General features: G+C 43.6%; 1 pseudogene; it reads right to left on the bottom strand.

Moving 5' to 3' along the window:
• LOC119970133 overlaps positions 1-19,628 on the bottom strand; it is a 397,883-nt pseudogene that overhangs the window by 106,614 nt on the left and 271,641 nt on the right.

Here is a 19,628-nt window from a genome sequence, read left to right as displayed (position 1 = left end):
AAATATGTTCAGGTTAGGTGGACTGGCCATGCTAAATTGCCCCTTAATTCGAAAAAAAAACAATTTGGTACTCTAAATTTATAAATATAAAACGAAAAAAAGAAAATGCAAATCCAATGCTTTTACATACATGTGCAGGCACCTTGATGCGAGACTGCTCGAAGGATCACATGACACACATGCGCTGTTTCGTGTGTGGGATGGAGATGAGAGGGGGTGGGGCCTCTGCCGGGGCCCTGTCTTCCAGCAGCCGTTACCAAGGAAACCAATCAAAGGCGTTTCAGGAGGAATGCATTCACTGCGCTTTGCCAATCAGCTCCTCTTCCCACCTCCCCCTCAGCCCCCGACCCCACAAAGCCAGCCAGCCCTTTACAGGGAGCTGCCTTTTAAGATTTTTTTTCTTCTCTCAAAAAAAAAGTCCTCTTGCTTAAATACTCTCCTTCAGAGAGGTGTCAGGTTGGATTTGACCGACAGCTGCAGTGGTTGCGTATTTCAACACGAGAAATCGTATTGCCGTATTCAAGCAGAATGAAATACGGAAAATTTGTGCTAGTTGGCAGCGCTGCTCATCAGTAGCTATCTCTCTGTAAACAAGTAAATCATTAAAATTAATGATTACCTCACCGTTACCACCTTGCAGGTCAGCCTCACTGACGTTTTGACGAGGTCACCCAGTTCCTTTTGTACATTTACACTTTCTAATCTCTTACCATTTAAAAAATATGTGCGCATTTATTCCGCATACCAAAGTGAATAACCTCATTTTTCCACATTTATATTCCACCTGCCATTTCTTTCCCACTTCTAACTCAGGCCAAATCCTCTTGAAGCTGCTTTGCATTTTCCTCACAACACACATTCCAACCTAGCTCAGTGTCACCCGCAAACTTGGAAATGTTACATTTGGTCCCTGCATCCAAATCATTAATATACATTGTGAATAGCTGGGGACCAAGTACTGATTCTTGAATTCTGAACCAGTCACAGCCTGCCAATGCAAGAATGGTCTGTTGATCCCTACTCTTGGTTTTCTGCCTGGTAACCAATTTTTAATCCATGTCAGTATATTACTCCGATCCCACGTGTTTTATTTTCCAACCAACCTCATGTGAGGGCTTTATCAAAAAACTTCTAAAATCCAAGTGCACTACTTCACTGGCTTCCCTTTATTAATTATTTAAAAAAAATATATTTTTATTAGGGTATTTGAAGTTTTTATAATATTAATAACAGCGACATAAACATGGTACAATAAACATTTCCACCCCCATCACAATCTTCACACACCCCAATATTAAAACAAACAGTCCGCTCCCCCCCGCTTTGGAATTCTGCCTCTGTTGACATTTTAAGCCTGGCACATGATGAGGATGTATTAACCCTGCTTAGGGCATCCGTCCACAGACCTGCCTCTATCTTTCCTCCTAGCTCATCTTCCCACTTGCCCTTCAGTTCCTCTACCGGAGTTTCCTCAGCATCCTAAAGTTTCCTCATGTCCGGCAGCAGCGGGAAGGCCGGGAACCTGCCTTCAAGAGGTCTCGCACCTTCAAATACCTAAACCCATTCCCTGCTGGCAATTCAAATTATCCTCCAAGGCTTTCAAGCTGGGGAAGCCCCCGTGTATAAATAGATTTCCGGAACCCACCATCCAGCCTACCCGGTACAAACCGATGGTTACTATAAATCGGGGTTCAAACCGATGCTCCCTCCACTCTCTTATATCTCCTCCACTGCCCCCAGATTCTCACAGCCGCCACCACCACCGGACTTGTGGAGTATCGGGCCGGAGAGAACGGAAGAGGTGCCGTTATCAGTGCTCCCAAACTTGTGTCTTTACATGATGCCTCCTCCATCCGCTCCCACACCGACTCCTCCCCCACTACCAACATACTAATTCATGGCTATATAGCCACCCAGTAGTAATTGCAAAAGTTCGGCAGCGCCAACCCACCCTCCCCCCCGGCTACGCTCCAACAACACTTTCTTCACTGCGGGGTTTTATCCGCCCACACAAAGCCCGATAAAATCTTATTCACCCGCTTGAAAAGGCCCTGGGATGAAGATGAGGAGGCACTGAAAGGCAAACAAGAAACCTGGGGAGGACGTCACTTTCACAGTCTGTACCCTCCCCGCCAGTGACAGCGGGAGCATGTCCCATCTCTTAAAGTCCTCTTTCATTTGTTCTACGAGCCGGATAGGCTTAACTTGTGCAGTGCCTCCCATTCCCGGGCCACCTGGTTTCCCAGATATCAAAGCTCCTTCCTACCTTTCCAAACCGCAGCTCTCCCAGTCTCTTCTCCTGCCTTCTGCCTGGATCGCGAACATGTCGCTTTTCCCCATGTTCAATTTATACCCTGAAAAATTAACAAATTCCTGAGGATCTGCATAACTTCCCCCATCCCCTCCAACGGGTCTGAAATATATAAGAGCAGTCATCTGCGTAAAGTGAGAACCAGTGCTCCATCCCCCCACTTCCCGAACCAGCCCCTTCCAGTTCCTAGAGGCTCTTACGCCATGGCCAATGGCTCTATGGCCAGAGCAAACAGTAGCGGGGAGAGGGGGAACACTCGCCTCGTCCCTCAGTGTAGTTTAAATACCCTGTCCTCAGCGGTTCTCGTACGCACACTCTTGCCTGATAGAGCAACCGCACCCTGTCAATGAAGCCCTTACCACAGGTAATCCCACTCCACCCAGTCCATAGCCTTCTCCGCATCCATCACTACCATCACCCCCATCTCCCCTCCTTCTGAGGGCATCATAATAACATTCAAAAGCCTTTGAACATTGGCCTCGAGTTGCCTGCCCTTTACAAAATCTCGTCTGGTCTTCCCCTACCACCCCCGGGACACAGTCCTCTATCCTTGTAGCCAGTATCTTAGCCAGCAGTTGGCGTCCACATTCAGTCGCGAAATTGGCCTGTATGACTCGCATTGCTCCGGATCCTTCTCCCGTTTCAGGATCAATGAAATCGAGGCCTGCGACATTGTTGGGGGGAGGACTCCCTTCTCTCTTCCTTCATTAAATGTCCTCATCAGCAGTGGGCTCAATATCTCTGAAAACTTCTTATAGAATTCCACCGGGTAGCCGTCTGGCTCCGGGGCCCTGCCCGACTGCATGCCCTCCAGATCCTAAACTATTTCCTCAATTTCAATTGGGGCTCCCAGTCCTTTCACCAGATCCCCATCACCCTCGGGAACCTCAACTGACCCAAAACCTGCCTCATCCCCTCCACCGCAGCCAGGGTTTCCGACTCATATAATTTACTATAAAAGTCCGTAAACACTCATTCACCCCGCTGGGTCCAGGACAGAATTCCCACCTCTACTCTTTAGTCTCCCTATCGCCCTGGCCGGCTTGCTTTTTCTGAGCTGGTGCGCAAACATCTGTTAGCCTTTTCCCCATACTCATAAATCTTGCCTTCCTCAGCTGTTCCACCGCTTTCCCTGTAGTCGATAGCCCAAACTCCGCCTGTAAACCTCCGCCGCTCCCTCAGTAGCCCCGCGTCCGAATATCTCCTGTCCACATGGAGTATCTCCTCAACTAACCTATCCCTCTCAGCCCGTTCTGCCTTTTCTCTGTGGGCCCGTATCGAGATTAATTCCCCTCTGACCACTGCCTTCAAAGCTTCCCAAACCGTTGCTTGCAGAGACCTCTCCCGTATCATTTGTTTCCAGGTAGTTTTGGATGGACTTGTTCACCCACCCACAGATCGCTCTGTCCGCTAACAACCCAACATCCCAGCCTCCGTAGCGGACATTGTCCTCTCTGCAAACTAACCCGTAGATCCACTCAATGTGGCGATTGCCCAGTACTCAGTATCCACCACCCCCGGCATTAGAGCCCCTGCTCAGAACAAAAAAGTCGATGCGAGAGTATACCTTGTGGACATGGAGAAAAAGGAAAACTCCTTCGCCCTTGGCCATGCAAACCTCCATGGGTCTACTCCCCCCATCTGTTCCATAAACCCCTTCAATTCCTTTGCCGTGGCTGGTATCTTCCCTGTCCTGGATTTTTGACCTGTCCAATTCCGGATCAGTGACTGCATTAAAATCAAGTTATGTGACTCTAAGTCTGGGATCTTACTTAACACCCACCTCATGAATTCCACATCGTCCCAATTCGGAGCATACGTTCACGAGTACCACCCGCACCCCCTCCAGCTTCCCCTCACCATGACGTACCTTACCCCGATATCTGACACGATTCTCCCTGCCTCAAATGCCACTCGTTTATTGATCATGATCGCTACCCCCCCGGCCCACGAGTCCAGCCCTGAGTGGAATACTTGGCCAACCCAACCCCTTTCTCAATCTAGTCTGGTCTATAGCCTTTAGGTGTGTCTCTTGTAGCATTGCCACGTCCGCCTTCAGCCCCCTGGTCAGGGGACTTTCCCCCCCTCCTCCCCCCTGTCTAGCATCACCCTTTTTAGCACAGCCTCCGGCTCGCGGGCCCCGGCCTTCTCGAGCCCCCCCCCCCCCGGCATTCGCCTACCTGACCTCCCATTTGTCCTCTTGTAGCAGTTCCTGCCCTGTCAGCAGAGCAGCTCCATCCCACCCCCGCTCCCTCCCGTCCTGGTAACAGGACTAGAAACCAACTCCCCCATATCAAGCTTCAGCTTAACAGCTGCTCACCCCTCCACTGTGCTTCCGTGAGTCAGCTGACCCATGCTGACTTGTAGCACCCGCCCCATGGCACCAAATAGTCTATCTTCCCATTGTTCTCTCCCCTCTCCCCCACTGGACAAACATATTCAAAGCATCACATTCCCCAGTAAAACATCAGAAAAATGGAACAAACAGCTGCAGAAAAAAACAACCACAGAAACCCCCCCCCCCCCCCCCCCCACCCCCCCCCCCCCCCCCCCCCCCCCCCCCATCAACCAGCTCCCAGTAAGACAAACTTAACTTTAACCATACTGTGAATCGTCAGCCTCCCTGAAGGGCAGTGAGGGATGGATGCGAGGGCCTATGTGTACGAAACATGCTGGAGAAGTTGATGCGGCTGAGGCGTTCCCTTGGACCCTGGAAGTGGATAGAGTGCACAGAGGCCTCTCGAAGAAGCCCCGATGCGAACGAGCCGCCGGGGCCCCCTTATTGCACATAACATTACTTATTCAAACCAGCACAAAAGTGATTTTTCAACAAATCACCACACAATACTCTCCAAGGCTTCAGTGTCTTTAATCCATCTCCAGTCATTTTTCCTTGAAGCAAGCCCATACATCGTCTGACGTTTCAAAATAAAAATCCCTTTCCTCATACGTGATCCACAGACGGGGTGGGTATAACATCCTGAACTTCACCCCCTTCTTAAAGAGGGCTGTTTTTTCCCCGATTAAACCCAGCTCGTTTCTTGGCCACATCCGCACCCAGGTCTTGATAAATGTGCAGCTCACAATTCTCCCACTTGCTGCTCCGTTCTTTCTTGACCCACCGCAGAACGTGTTCCTTGTCCAGGAATTGGTGCAAACGTTCCACCATCGCCCCCGGCGGCTCGTTTGCTCGGGGCTTCTTTGCGAGGCCTCTGTGCGCTTTATCCACTTCAGGGGCCGAGGGAACGCCTCAGCCTCCATCGACGTCTCCAGCATGTTCATCACATAGGCCCTCGCATCCGATCCCTCACTGCCTTCAGGGAGGCCAACGATTCTCAGATTCTGCCTCCTGGACCTGTTCTCCAGGTCCTCCCCAGCTTCTCCTGCATTCTTTTCTGGTGGTCATTCATCATCTCCACCTTGGTCTCGAGCACGGTTAGGGATTCCTTGTGCTCGGACACCTTTTTCTCCACCTCCTGGATCGCCGTCCGTGGGTTTCTTGATTCTGCACCATCTGACCAATTGAAGCCTTGATCGGGTCCAGCGCGTCCTTCTTAAGCTTGGCGAAGCAATCTTCAAAAAACTTCACCAGCTGCTCCATCAACCACTGTGCCGTCTCCCCGTGGCCCTGCTGCTCTGTCATGCTTTCCGTGTTGCCAGCTCTGCTCACGTCTTCCTTGTCGAACTTTGTCTTCTCACACAGCCACTTCTGGTCAATTCTCCATACACTGGAGGGGGATTTCTCCTCACTGTCTCACTCTTCACCGATTTATCCAATAAAATCCCAAAAAGAAACTGGGGAAAAAGGTCCAAAAGTCTGTCACAGGCGGGAGCTATCAAATGTGCGACCTACTCCTCCATGGCCGCTACTGGAAGTCGACCCTTGTATTAAGTCTGTTACTGTAGTAATGTTCTCAAAAGACTCCAACAGGTTTGTCAAACATGACTTCCAATTCATTAATTCATGTTAACAATGCTGAACAGATCATTATTAACCTAGTGTCTATTTATCACATCCTTTTTCATAGTTTCTAGCATTTTTCCCCTACTACAGATGTAAGAGCTAACAGTTCCCTGTTTTCTTCCTTCCCTCCTTCTTAAATAGCGGAGTGACATTTGCTACCTTCTAAGCTGTAGGAACCATTTCAGAATGTATAGAATTTGGAAGATGATCACGAATGCATCTACTACCTCGATAGCTACATCTTACAACACTCTGGGATGTGGTCCCGGGACTTTTTAAACCTGCAGTCGTATTAATTTCTGCAATACAACCTTTTTACCAATACAAAATTTGCTTCAATTCCTCATTCTCCTAGTAAGACGTCTGACAACACCAGGTAAAGTCCAACAGGTTTGTTTCAAATCACTAGCTTTCGGAGCACTGCTCCTTCCTCAGGTGAAGGCAGTGCTCCAAAAGCTAGTAATTTGAAACAAACCTGTTGGACTTTAACCTGGTGTTGTAAGACTCTCTTACCGTGCTCAACCCAGTCGGCATCTCCACATCATTCTCCCTAGTCATAGAATCATAAAATCCTTACAGTGCAGAAGGAGGCCGTTCAATCCAACGATGTCTGCACTGACCCTTTGAAAGAGTACCCCACCCCATCCCCATAACCCAGTAACCCCACCTAACCTTTTGGACACTAAACGCAATTTAGCATGGCTGATCCACCTAACCACCACATCTTTCGACTCTGGGAGGAAACAGGAGCACCCGGAGGAAGCCCACTCAGACATAGGGAGAAAGTGCAAACTCCACACAGACAGCCACCCAAAGTCAGAATGGAACCAGAATCCCATGTGCTGTTAGGCAGCAGTGCTACAGTCTATACTGGACCCAGCACTGTCACTAACAATTGGCCACCATTATTTCTTGCGAAACTTTTGACATCTGTATAATTTTTGATGGTACCCAGCTGCAAGAGAATAATCGGCAGCAAGAACTTGTGTCCTTTACTTGTAATGTTGTTGAGAGTTTGTCACCAGGTCAGCCAATATCAGACTGAAAGGACTCATGCCATTGCATGCTCAGTATCTGTATAAGTACTTTATTTTCAGTTATGCAAGAGGTAAAAAATGATTCCCATTGCTGACATTCGGAGGGGCAGCACAAACACGATGGGCCTATGTTGTTACAATTCTGTGACTAATCTGCAGGTTCTATTTACATCTCAGGCTTTTTTTTGTACAAAGGGAATCTCCCCTGTTTGATTGGACCATATTTTGATAATGCACGCCGGCCCCATATTTTGTCAGTTTCACATAAACTGGGTGAGATTTTCCCGAGTATTCAAAGTAGTGTGCAGCAGAATTTTTTGAGTTTTGGATAGGGTTGGTAACCAAGGGAAGAGGCTACAGGTCTCTTAATTGAGCCAAGGTTGGGGAGAACAAAATTGCTCACATCTCTGACCCTAGACGTGTGAGCAAAGGTAAAATTTTACTACATTTCCACCAGCAATAAATATTTTAAATAAATTACAATACCATCCAAGTCTCCATGCTCTCCCTTCTTCTTAAACACCAAAGTAGTTTGAAAAAAACAGGCAATGTTCTCAGGTTAAAAGAAGTATTATAACAAATAGAAATACGCACCCGAAGAGAAAGTAGAAGCTGACATTCAACACTAACATGCAAGATTAAGTCCCCTTTCAAGACTGTAGCACATAACAACCTCAAAATCCAACAGTTTGTTTCTTGTTCCTTTAAATTGGCTAGGTGGACAAATCAAAATCAGAAATACTTCTCAAACAAAATTTTACTAGTTTGAAGCAAAACTAGTGTTGCTCACGCCCACAAATTACAGCCCACCTGTAAAACTGTTCGAAAATTAGAAAAATACAGCTAATAGGTAGAGTCTGCTTTGGGTTTTACCATAGCTAGACTTTGAAAGGTACTGTCCTTTTTATGCTTGTTTTTCTAAATGCTGATAGACTGGTTTGATATCAGCCTTTTTATTTAGATCGTAGAACAGTGAACTCAGCGAACTGTGAAATCTGTGAACAAATGACTAGCGATGGAAAACTCATGGCGATCTACTATTTGATATTTCAATTGAGACATCAATTTCCCACTGAGACATGCATAAATGAAAAAAAATTATAAATTGGCTTTACAAATATTGTGTACCACTGTGAACATATTCAAATTAGATATGTAAACAGATATGAAGAACTTCAGGGAGTAGCAGGCTCCAGCTAAAGCCTTTCAGAAATATATGATGCACCATAAAGGATATAGCTAATGCACTTGTGCATTGTACTGCTGCGATTGGCCTTGTGAATTTGATCTTCATTGTGACCATGATAATTGAATTACCATTGTGTGTAACTGTAAAGTTTCCACTTTGTTGGAATGATAGAGTTGTTGCAAAAGTGGATTTGGATTTTTCTGAGGGATCGAATCTGGAACACTGAATATGAAACCACAGATTTATATACAAATCTTCCACACTGTACAATATGAAGATTTTATTCTTGAACCCATTAACTAATTTATATATGGAAATGATCAAATGATAAAAATGCTCAGTGTGGGGTGCGCACAAGGTCAGGCAGGACCCTGGGGAACACACGGACGGGACCCTGGAGGGCACCTGGGTGGACAGGATGGGGGGGGGGGGGGGGGGGGGGGGAACCCCTGGCAGTACCCAGACGGGAGAAATTTCACACATGCAAGCGCTGCGGCGAGCTCACTCAACAGGGGACCCCGCCTACCCGATCTACACCACATGGGACCCTCTACACACACACACACGGGATCCCAGCACATATCCAACAAATGCGCGGGACACATGCATACACACTGGTCCACACACACACACACAAATGGACCCCCTACACACATCGGATCCTCACACCCGCGGGACTCACTCATACACACGCAGGACCCCAGCCACATATGCATTCCCCCTCCACCACACATGGGACCTCATGCCCACACACAAGTGCACATATGTGGGGGGTGGGGGGGGGGGGCCACACTGCCCTCAAACTTGCAGGGGAATGGAGAAGAGACAATGACATTCCACTCACACTCCTGCACACTCACAAACCTCCACAGGCACATTTGGGACCCTACACATGTACAGGACTCACAACACGTGGGACAGTGGTGCCTATGGGGGTGGGGTGTAGCCTGTGGGGGTGGGGTGTAATGTGTCCATGTGGGGCTTCCGTGTGTATGTATGCTCGTGCGTGTTCTGTGTGGGGGGGGTCCATGTGTCTGTGTGTAGGGCGGTCCGGTCCTGTGTGGAGGGGTTGGGGGGTCCCCATGTATGTCTATGTATGTGGGGGAGGGTGGCCAGTGGTGTGTGCGATTGGGAGTGAGTGAGTGATTGACTGAGTGAGTGAGTGCGTGCGAGAGATCCCATGTGTGTGGGTTTGGTTGTGTAGGTGAGGGTCGGTATGTGTGTGCGTGCACATGTGCACCTGGAGGGGTCCCATGTGTGTGTGTGTGCACTTGTCTGTATGGAACTGTGGTCCTGTTTGTCTATTGGTGTGCGGCGGTCCAGTGTGTCTGTGGATGCGGGATGGTCCTGTGTGTTTAAGTAGGCAGGGTTGTTCTATGTGTCTGTGGAGAATGGGGTTGTGTCTCGGGAAGGGGGGGGGGGGGGGGGGGCAGTGTGGCTGGGGAGATTGGGGGTGGGTTTCTCTTGTCTGTGGGGGTAAGAAGCATGAAGGTCGAATTGCTGAATATATTTAAGGAAATGGATAATTGTCTAGAATCTAAAGGTGTCAAAAGTATGGAGAAAGCACTAGAGTATGGTGCTGAGATAAATGATCAACCATGATCATATTGAATGGCGGAGCAGGCTCAGAGGGATAAGTGGCTATTCCTATTTCTGTAAGATTATGGTACAGGAGAGTTTACATATACTGTTCTAATTCAGCATAAACTACTATCTGTTCAGCTATTTGGTACAAAACAAGTTATATCTTTAAACATTTATCAATGGCTGCAAAGCATTTTCCAGCACCCCACCCCCCCCAACCCTAATACCACTCCAACACTTCTGAATCAAGAATGAACAATAAGCTTCTTTGGAAACAATCATCCTTGAATTCACACAAGCAGTGGAACTAAAGCACCAGAACACTAAAAATAGAAAACATAATAGTGACATATATGCTGGCCAATTGTCAACAGCTTCATGACTTTGGCAACCCGGCCTACTTATTCAGCTTATATTTTTCTTTTGAAAGCTAAAATCAAAGGATCAAAATATTTTCTTATTTTCGGACAGGAAGTCAAAAGTCAAAATGAGTTTTCATGGAATGGTAGGAACAGCCTTATGAATGACCAAGTTGGGGAGGTGCAATGAACAGGAAGCACCTTTTTCCCACCATAAAAAACTACACATCATGTACATCCCTTACGGAACATTTTACTGACTGATATACCAAATTAAGCACATTTGACACAAATGAGATGAAAGAGTGATACAACTTCACCAATGAAACCAACATCTCACTAACAGAGCACAGATCATATTAACATACACCTGTCATAAATTACTTCCAACTGCATTACTACAATGCAATATTTATAATTCTGCTGACAAAACCGGATCAGAGGCTAAAAAAATAACCAAATCTCCAATTATAAAATAAAGCACAAACTTGGCAGATGAGAGAAATGAATAAAATCATATTGGTGCATCCAGAACTCTCCTCTAGAGGTTAGAAGTTAGGTTAAAAAAATTTGTTGAGACAGAGTAACAAATTTTACTTTCTAGCTCACTGACCCAGGAGTATTTCACATTAACAATGGATAAAGAGAAAAATGTTGCATTTTCCTACACCCTCATCTTCATAAGCACAAAATTTACCAAAACGAATATCAGTTATCATTGGTTTTGTTCCATAGCCGGATACGAATTGTTCTGTATTTTAATTGCTCCTTTAAAAAAAAATGAAAGTTAAGGGATAAAAGCAACAAAAAAAATCTTAAATGGGATAAATTGTTGATGACCTATTGTAGTCAGTATGCTTCCAATTAAGGCTACAAGGGCATCACTGCTTGGCACATGGTTCTTATTAACATTTAAACATGCATGAAAATCTGAGAAATCTACATAGTTAACTACTAAAATTCACCGTGGAGGAGCCTATGTCCAAATCTGAACTCGCTCTGCTTTATATGTATACGGATGAAATCAGAACTCTAAAGGTTGTATCAGTAATTGTTCCAAGACAAGTGACCTTCAACAGTGTCAACTGGTATAAATATATACAAAAACTAAACATAACTGAACTACACATAACCACATGACATTATTGAGACAGAAGAAACAGATTTGTCAAGTAAGGTTTATTGCAGGAAAGCAATGAACTGGGTGGACAAATCCGATTCTATTCAAAAAGGCACACTGGAATAGGACTATTATTGGTGAAGCTAATACAATATATTGCCACGATGATCTCCAATATGCATGATTCTTAAGCTGAGCCCAGCAGTCTTTGAATTTAAATATGACATTCTTTTCTAAAGTTGGAATGACTTAAACACAAAAGATCTGAGGGTAATATTTTTGAAATAGTTTTCCAACTTTCTTCCCTGTATTTCTGTCATCCTTTTAAATTACAGACAGAATAGCATAATTGCTATTTCTAAAAATTGTTTCAATTTTTTCCACAGCATCTGTCCATTTACATAGCAACGAATTAAGTACAAATCCTCAATACAGCAGACAGGTTGGAAACAAGATGGCTGTACTTACCTGCCATACATGTGGTAAGTTAAGCCGTTCAATCAGTTTTTATAACAGTCCAGCTTTCATAATGGGGAATTCCATATTTAGATTGCACCATTCTCATCAACCACAATGTCTCTCTCAGAGTCTGGCTCAGCAAACCTATACACTTCAGGACTTGGAAGTCTAAGTGGCTCCTCTTTTTCTTCCCTGTCGCATAGTGGTGTCCAACATTCTCTCCTAGTTGTACTGCGATATTGTAAAGAGATTAAAGCTGCCATCCCAATTATTTTTTTCTTCTGCTGATTTAGCAGCAAAATTACACTATTTTCATCCCTTCAAGATAACTTCAAAAGCATGTTTTTATTCATTGTGTCATCTTTGTCATTGATCTGTACCTTGCGCATGAAAACTTTTCTTGAGACGATATTCTGCATAGCTTCCGCCAGGCAACTAGGCTGACCGTGATTTGATTTACAGCAAATCATCAAACCCATCAAATAGGACATATGTGTCATTTCATGTTTTGCACCCACCCCGTGTGGAGAGTGCCTTCCATTATAAATTCATTACAGCACTGCCCAATGTCCTTGCCTTCCCAACCATCAATGTTTTTCTGGATCTCATTCATTTTCTTAATTGCCAGGTGTTTGCTTTTCATTTGTTGATTATAAAAACGACAGGCAGATTCACTGGAAGAGAAAATAAATGACCAAATTTCAATCAGTTGAAATGGATGAACTCAAATATCCATGCATTGGTGCAAGCGACTCTAATAATCTGTGAAAACTACAAAAAGAATTACAACACAGTTACGAAATAGAAGCAAATATTAGAATAAATAAAACATGAAACATCTATTATATATGTCATGAAGTTTTTATAGATTTTATTCCCATCTGTGCAACCCACTAGCACATCTCAGAAGTAGTCAGAATTATCAAAGTCACAACCATTTCTTGTGCTATTGTTAGGAAGTTCAAGAAGCATACTTCTGCACGGGTGGGTCAGTCTGCTGTTTTCCCTTTATTTTCCGGAAGTCACACCTTTCTGCACACAGAAGTATTACATTGAACAGTCCAAATGAAAAAGCAATATCACTCTTGTGGGTCATTTCGGAATTAAGTTTTGGCTCTCTGCTTAAAACATCCCTGTTGAATGACTAGAACTGCCCACTTTATTCAATTTGTTCTATTTAAAGTAGTGATCATTTGTTGAACTTAGAGTGAGCAGACCAACACTATGCACTTTAATCTCATCAAAAAGGAAAGTGAAAAGCACAACTGAATGAAAAAAATACATGCATCCACTATGTTTTATGGGCAGGAAATCTAGCAACATAGAACCTTTTGTTGATCATTTTCATGGAATGCCGTTACTTTTTATAAACAAAATAATACAGCTTGTCCCTCTTAAAACAAACCTTTTCAACAATTCATTTTAAAGTGGGTCACTGCTTACCACCTGATGCTCAGCAAAGTCGTCATGTTCATAATTGGGATGTTGCTCAGTTTTAAGCTTCAGTTGTACAAGCAACTTAACAGCATAAAATGCTTTGAACAAAAACAAACTTTCTGACCTGATGTCACTTCCTGTGTAAAAAGCAGCCCTACCAGTAAAGCAGCCCACTGTTGTTCTTTTCTAACAGTAAGAGGAAATGGGAACAACGGGAACTTACAGATGTAGTCAATCAGGAAAAATGCAGGGATAAATGGAAATTGCTTACCTCAGCCTTCTTTTTGCAAGTGATTTTGAACATATCCTTTCCATACTGCTCTGGAGGTTAAGAAGAGCGGTTATGGCTTGTTTTAGGCATTCTTTGTCTTCTTCATCTTCACTTTTCTCTTCTAATTGCTGTTTTATAAGGTAGGGAACAAATTAATATGTTTCAAATAGTTTATAGCTGTTGGGGGCACATATGAATAACAGATACTCAGGGTTTACCCAGGTATCAACACATTTGACTGTTTTTCTCCATCAACTAGTAACAAGATCACAATCTCTAATACACTGAAAAGTTTTGAACTTCAACCAATTATTTATAGAATTTATGAAGAATCCTAGTTGAATGAGCAATCTTTATTCCACCTTGATGACAACAACTGCTTGCAGCATAAAGATAAGCTATGGCAGAGCAAACAACGCCTACTATAAATAGAAATAACAAAACAATACGTCAGTATTACGTTCTAGTGCATTGCAATGGTTGAGTTAGTGCACCAAAGAACATCTAGTTAGTTTAGTTAAGATTTATTAAATTACAATAACATGAGTAGAAAACAATATGAATACTTCTAACAAATTGTAAACTAACTACTAGAATATGATAACTAATACTAAACATAACTATCCACGACGCCTCACCCAGACTTCTCGAGGTTGCAGTGTCACGCGGTGTAGTTCTACTACCACCTGCTGGTTGGAGGTCTAACATATTAACATACAGAATTGCTTATGCATATCATTACAATCAGCTCTGCAGTGCATCTTTACTGTAATGATGAGCTCCCCTTCTTTTAAAAATCAAGTAACTGGATTCAAAAAGGCACCAGAACATGTTCTGCTTGAAGCCAACATCAAGCTGGCTTTTATTTCTGTAACAACGAGACTGTGGTGTGTAATAAGTAAATAAAAATGAGACGAAAGTATATCCCTCAGCTATAGACTGACAACCCTTGAATCCAGTAAACTTAAACGTGCATTCTGCTACTGGAAAAGACAGACCTTTTGTCCCCTCTTTCAGTTAAATTCTTCATTACCTTTCAAAACAGATCCAAGATACACAGATTATAGGTTTTATAAATAGGTATTTGTCTTGTTTCCGGGTAATTTTTCATTTTTCCAATTCGGATTTCTTTTTTCCTGTCAGCGTTTTTTTGTTACTTTTGTCTTTTTGTTCTTGCACACTATTTCTTACTTCATCAAAGTTTCAAATCTATATATATATATATATATATATATATAGAATTTACAGTGCAGAAGGAGGCCATTCGGCCCATCAAGTCTGCACCGGCCCTTCGAAAGAGCACCCATACCTCCACCCTATCCCTGTAACACCACTCAACCTGTTTGGACACTAAGAGCAATTCAGCATGGCCAATCCACCTAACCTGCACATCTTTGGACTGTGGGAGGAAACCGGAGCACCCGGAGGAAACCCACGCAGACACAGGGAGAAAGTGGAAACTCCACACAGACAGTGACCCAAGCCGGGAATCGAACTTGGGACCCTGGAGCTGTGAAGCAGCTATGCTCACCACTGTGCTAATGTGCCCCCCGATATATATATTGTCTATATATATATATATATTTATATATTTAAAAAATCTTATGTTCGTGCATAACTTGACTTCCAGTTTTATGCTTAGGCATCAATTCCTTTGTGATAATGACTAAATGGATGCACTAAATTGCTTTGCATCTTTTAGTGCAGGTCATTAAAGATTTTCCTGGTTACTTGAGGCTCATTTTGAACTTAGGCTTTTGTTTAGCACTGTGAGTTTGTCAGGTGAATGCAGATTAAGTCTGAACATGCGTCGTGTACTTAGTTTTCCAAGATACACCAGTAACTGTTTCCTGAACTGATGCAACATTTTTATATAGTTGCTCGCAGTTTCTGTTGAGTTATCATTCAAAATGATTTGAAGGAAAGCGAGCAACCAGAGTGATTGAGGGATATTTGTGTAAATTGCACAAACTCTCGATAAAAGAGGACATTAACAGGTGAAATGATTGTTATTCTTGGTATTTTATAGGGAATGGTAGTATATATCATGACGAGCATTGTCATCTCATCCATTTAAAAAAAATTTAATTTAGAGTATCAAATTCTTTTTTGCCAAATAAAGGGAAATTTAGTGTGGCCAATTCACCTACCTTGCACACCTTTTTGGGTTGTGGGTGTGAAACCTATACAGACAAGGGGAGAATGTGCAAACTCTACACCGACAGTGACCTGGGACCAGGATCAAACCCAGGTCCTCGGTGCCGTGAGGTAGCAGTGCTAATCACTGCACCACCGTGCCACCCCTTTGTCACCTCATCCGTAACAATAGAACAAAGTGGTAAATATATGGAGACTGCTCAGGGAGATGGTGGAAAACAGTTAGAACTGATTCATTTAAGTTCAAATTAGATTTATTTCAGAAAACGTCATTTTGGGATACAGTACAGGAGTAATTTAAGATAAATATGTTAAGTGTAGCATGCTTTGGAGGAAAATGAACTTCGGACCTATGGTTTCCAAAGCGCTCCACCACTGGGGCAAGCTTTAGAAAAAATATTACATTTTTAAAAAACAATTTCTTTATCATCCTAAGCTTAATTGATTTTTTGATAGAACTGAAGCAAATTTTTAATGCCTCTATTTGTCTCAATAGTGCTATTCCAGCAGTTAGAAAATGTAAATATTCTAATCACTAACATCTGTGCGAGAGACAGTAATGCAGATAGACACAGTATGGGGAGGATGAGGAAGAAGCAGCATGTCTCCAACCCCTCATCCGAATTAAGCAGAATTATGAAAGCAAATAAAATCTCTGAATAGGCAGGTTTAAGAAATAAACATGGTGAATGACAGCATGATTTGGATTTAAAAAGCAAATACTCGCTTTTTTTGGAATCAGATATACACCCATTTCTCCAAAACTATTCTTGCACTTTCCTAATAAGCGTATACAACATGGTATGTGATCTGAAGCTATGGCAAAGATTACTTTGCGCTGTACTGAAAGTTTTGCAACTTGTTAGTGACATTTCCACTTCCAAAAAGAGATCACTAAACTAATTAAACCTTTAATGCAGAAATATTTACTGTCGTAGAAATGTTTGGATATACTTTTAAATTATTGCTGGAGTTTCCCAAACACAAGTGCCACGTTGTACTCAGGACATCCTCTGTATGCTCATATGCTTAAAATCAGAAAATTACTAAATCTTGTTACGAGTAATGAAACAGATTCAATAGTGACTTGAATGTATATGAACACTTCATAAGCAGTGGCCCAAGATCGGATTTAAGGAAAACCTTGACATGAATACAAGACACCTGATTGGAAGAGGGCATATTTCAGGAAGGTAAATAGTGAAGTAATGAGGTAAAGTGGAAAGAAAAATTGCACACAGAACCATTGGCTAACAATGGGATGTTTTTAAAAGAAAGCTGCAGTGTGTAGAATAAATATATGTAAATAAAAATTATGACTTAAAAGTATAAATAAAGGGGTTAGAACCCAAATGAAAATGGTGGATGTACATGGTCTTAAGTATGATTAAAATGATTAAAAATAAGATTGACTCGCGTTGAATGCAAACAGTGAATATTATATGTATCACAATTGTATTGAAGCCCGTCAAAGTGCAACTTTATCTGGGTAGACAACTTAAATACCATTGCACAATTTATAATGACCATTTTGAAATATTTATAATGTTTCTTTGACTGTATTGAAGCACCTAAGGGCAACAAGCTAGCATAGTGGTTAGCACTATAGTTTCACAGCACCAGGATCCCAGGTTCGAATCCCGCTTGGGTCACTGTCTGTGCGGAGTCTGCACGTTCTCCCCGTGTCTGCGTGGGTTTCCTCCGGGTGCTCCGGTTTCCTCCCACAGTCCAAAGATGTGCAGGTTAGGTGGATTGGCCATGCTAAATTGACCTTAGGTTAGATGGGGTTGCAGGGTTATGGGCATAGGTTGGAGGTGTGGGCTTAAGTAGGGTGCTCTTTCCAAGAGCAGGTGCAGACGCGATGGGCTGAATGGCCTCCTTCTGCATGTAAATTCTATGATAACATTCTATGATAACCTCAAGAGTACATGATGCATGTAAGAGAACTGGAATATTATTGAACTTTGTGTAATGGCTATTTCAAAATGTTTGTAATGTTCTTTCAGATATTTTAAGAGTAAGGTCTAATTTTTGCAAAAAAAAGATTAAAAATAAGAGTGAAATAAACAAGTAAGGATGAGTTGATCAGGAAAGCCAAAAAGGAGTGAAACAAGAATCTCAAAAGTATTTAAAGTGAAGTATTCAAGAAACACAGGAAACAAAATGTCAGATAAGCCCCCAGGATTGGACGGTTAGCAGAGGATAAACAACAATTTACTTTATAAAACATTTTTAACATGACATAAACATCCCTATTTGCTTCATAGCAATAATGAGAGAAAATCTGAATCCAAGCCACAAAGAAATATTCAGGCAGGTGACCAAAAACTTGGTCAAAGAGGTATGTTTTTCAGAGGAGAGGTAGAGACCCAGGGCGTGATCCAATGGCCATACTGCGCCCAAACAACAGCTCGCCGTGATGCAGTGTGGCTGTTAAAAATCGGGAGACCCCACTCCCAGGTTTTGCCCGACTCACCAAGCCTCGCAAGATCCAACGTGACCTTGCAAGACGTTGCTATGTGAATCCTACCCTGCATATTAGAGTAAGGCAATAAGCCTCATTCTAATGTGCAGATTCCCAAGATACCTGAAGCTTTGGGATTCAGCCCTTTCGCCTCAGAGACCTTGGGCAAGCGCCGTTCAGCAGATGGTACGGCATTTTTGAAGTCTCCCAGGGGGCCACCAGCTGCATGCCCTTTGGGCAGGGTGGTGCCTTGGCACTGCTGGTGACACTTGGGCGCCCTGGCAGTGCCAGCCTGGCATCTTGGCAGTGGCTCCATGGTGCAGGCCTGACACTGCCAAATTGCCTATGTGGTACTGCCAGCTAGCAGGGGCACTGCCAGGGTGCCAGGTTGGCACTGCTTGGTCGGGGATTGTTTCGGAGGCCTGCGATCAGGACGCCACTGTACAAAACGGGGCTATATATGGCCTCGGCCGCACGTTCCCCCTTTATTCAACATGAGTTGCATTGACTAGCCATGTGTTTCTCGGCACTGCGAGCGTTGGGAAACATGTGGTTAAACGTTCGCTAGGGGACTTGGTTTCTTTTTGGGAGAATCACGCCCATAGATGTCGAGGGACAGAATTCCAGAATGTAGTTGAAACTGATAGGATATAATGATGCGGTGATGACGGCTTTGAACTGAGCATAGTAAGAAGTCTGACAACACCAAGTTTAAGTCCAACAGGTTTGTTTGGAATCACTAGCTTTCGGAGTGCACTCTGAAATCTAGCGATTCCAAACAAACCAATAGGATATAAGTACTGCATAACACAGTGGTGGAAAAGCAGTCCCTGACAAGAGTCTTCTTATGTGCTGGAGTCTCACTCCATCTGCACATTTCCCTCAAGGTGACCATGGTGTGAGAGAGACAGTTATCCACCTCCTTGTGGAATGTGCCTTTGCAAAGAAGGTCTGGACAGAGATGAGGTGTTTTTTGTCAAGGTTCATCCTGAACAGTCCCATGACACAGGACATTATACTCTGTGGGCTATTGCCGGGATCGCACACCGAGGCAAATATCAGCTGTTGCTGGATGGTCATCAACTCAGTGAAAGACGCACTTTGATCTGCCCAAAACCTGCTGGTCTTCCAGTGCAAATAGTTGTCTCAGACTGAGTGTTGCAAACTGGCACATTCTCATGCCCAAGACTACATGCTGAGGATGCACTAAAGCTTGGAGCAGCCGCTGCAGAGGCGCAATGAGGAAAGGTCACTGTCTAAAACCTTTTAGCCATAG

The sequence above is a fragment of the Scyliorhinus canicula genome, chromosome 1 (assembly GCF_902713615.1).
Source record: "Scyliorhinus canicula chromosome 1, sScyCan1.1, whole genome shotgun sequence".
Lineage (NCBI taxonomy): Eukaryota > Metazoa > Chordata > Chondrichthyes > Carcharhiniformes > Scyliorhinidae > Scyliorhinus > Scyliorhinus canicula.
This window is presented reverse-complemented; position numbering and strand designations above follow the sequence as displayed.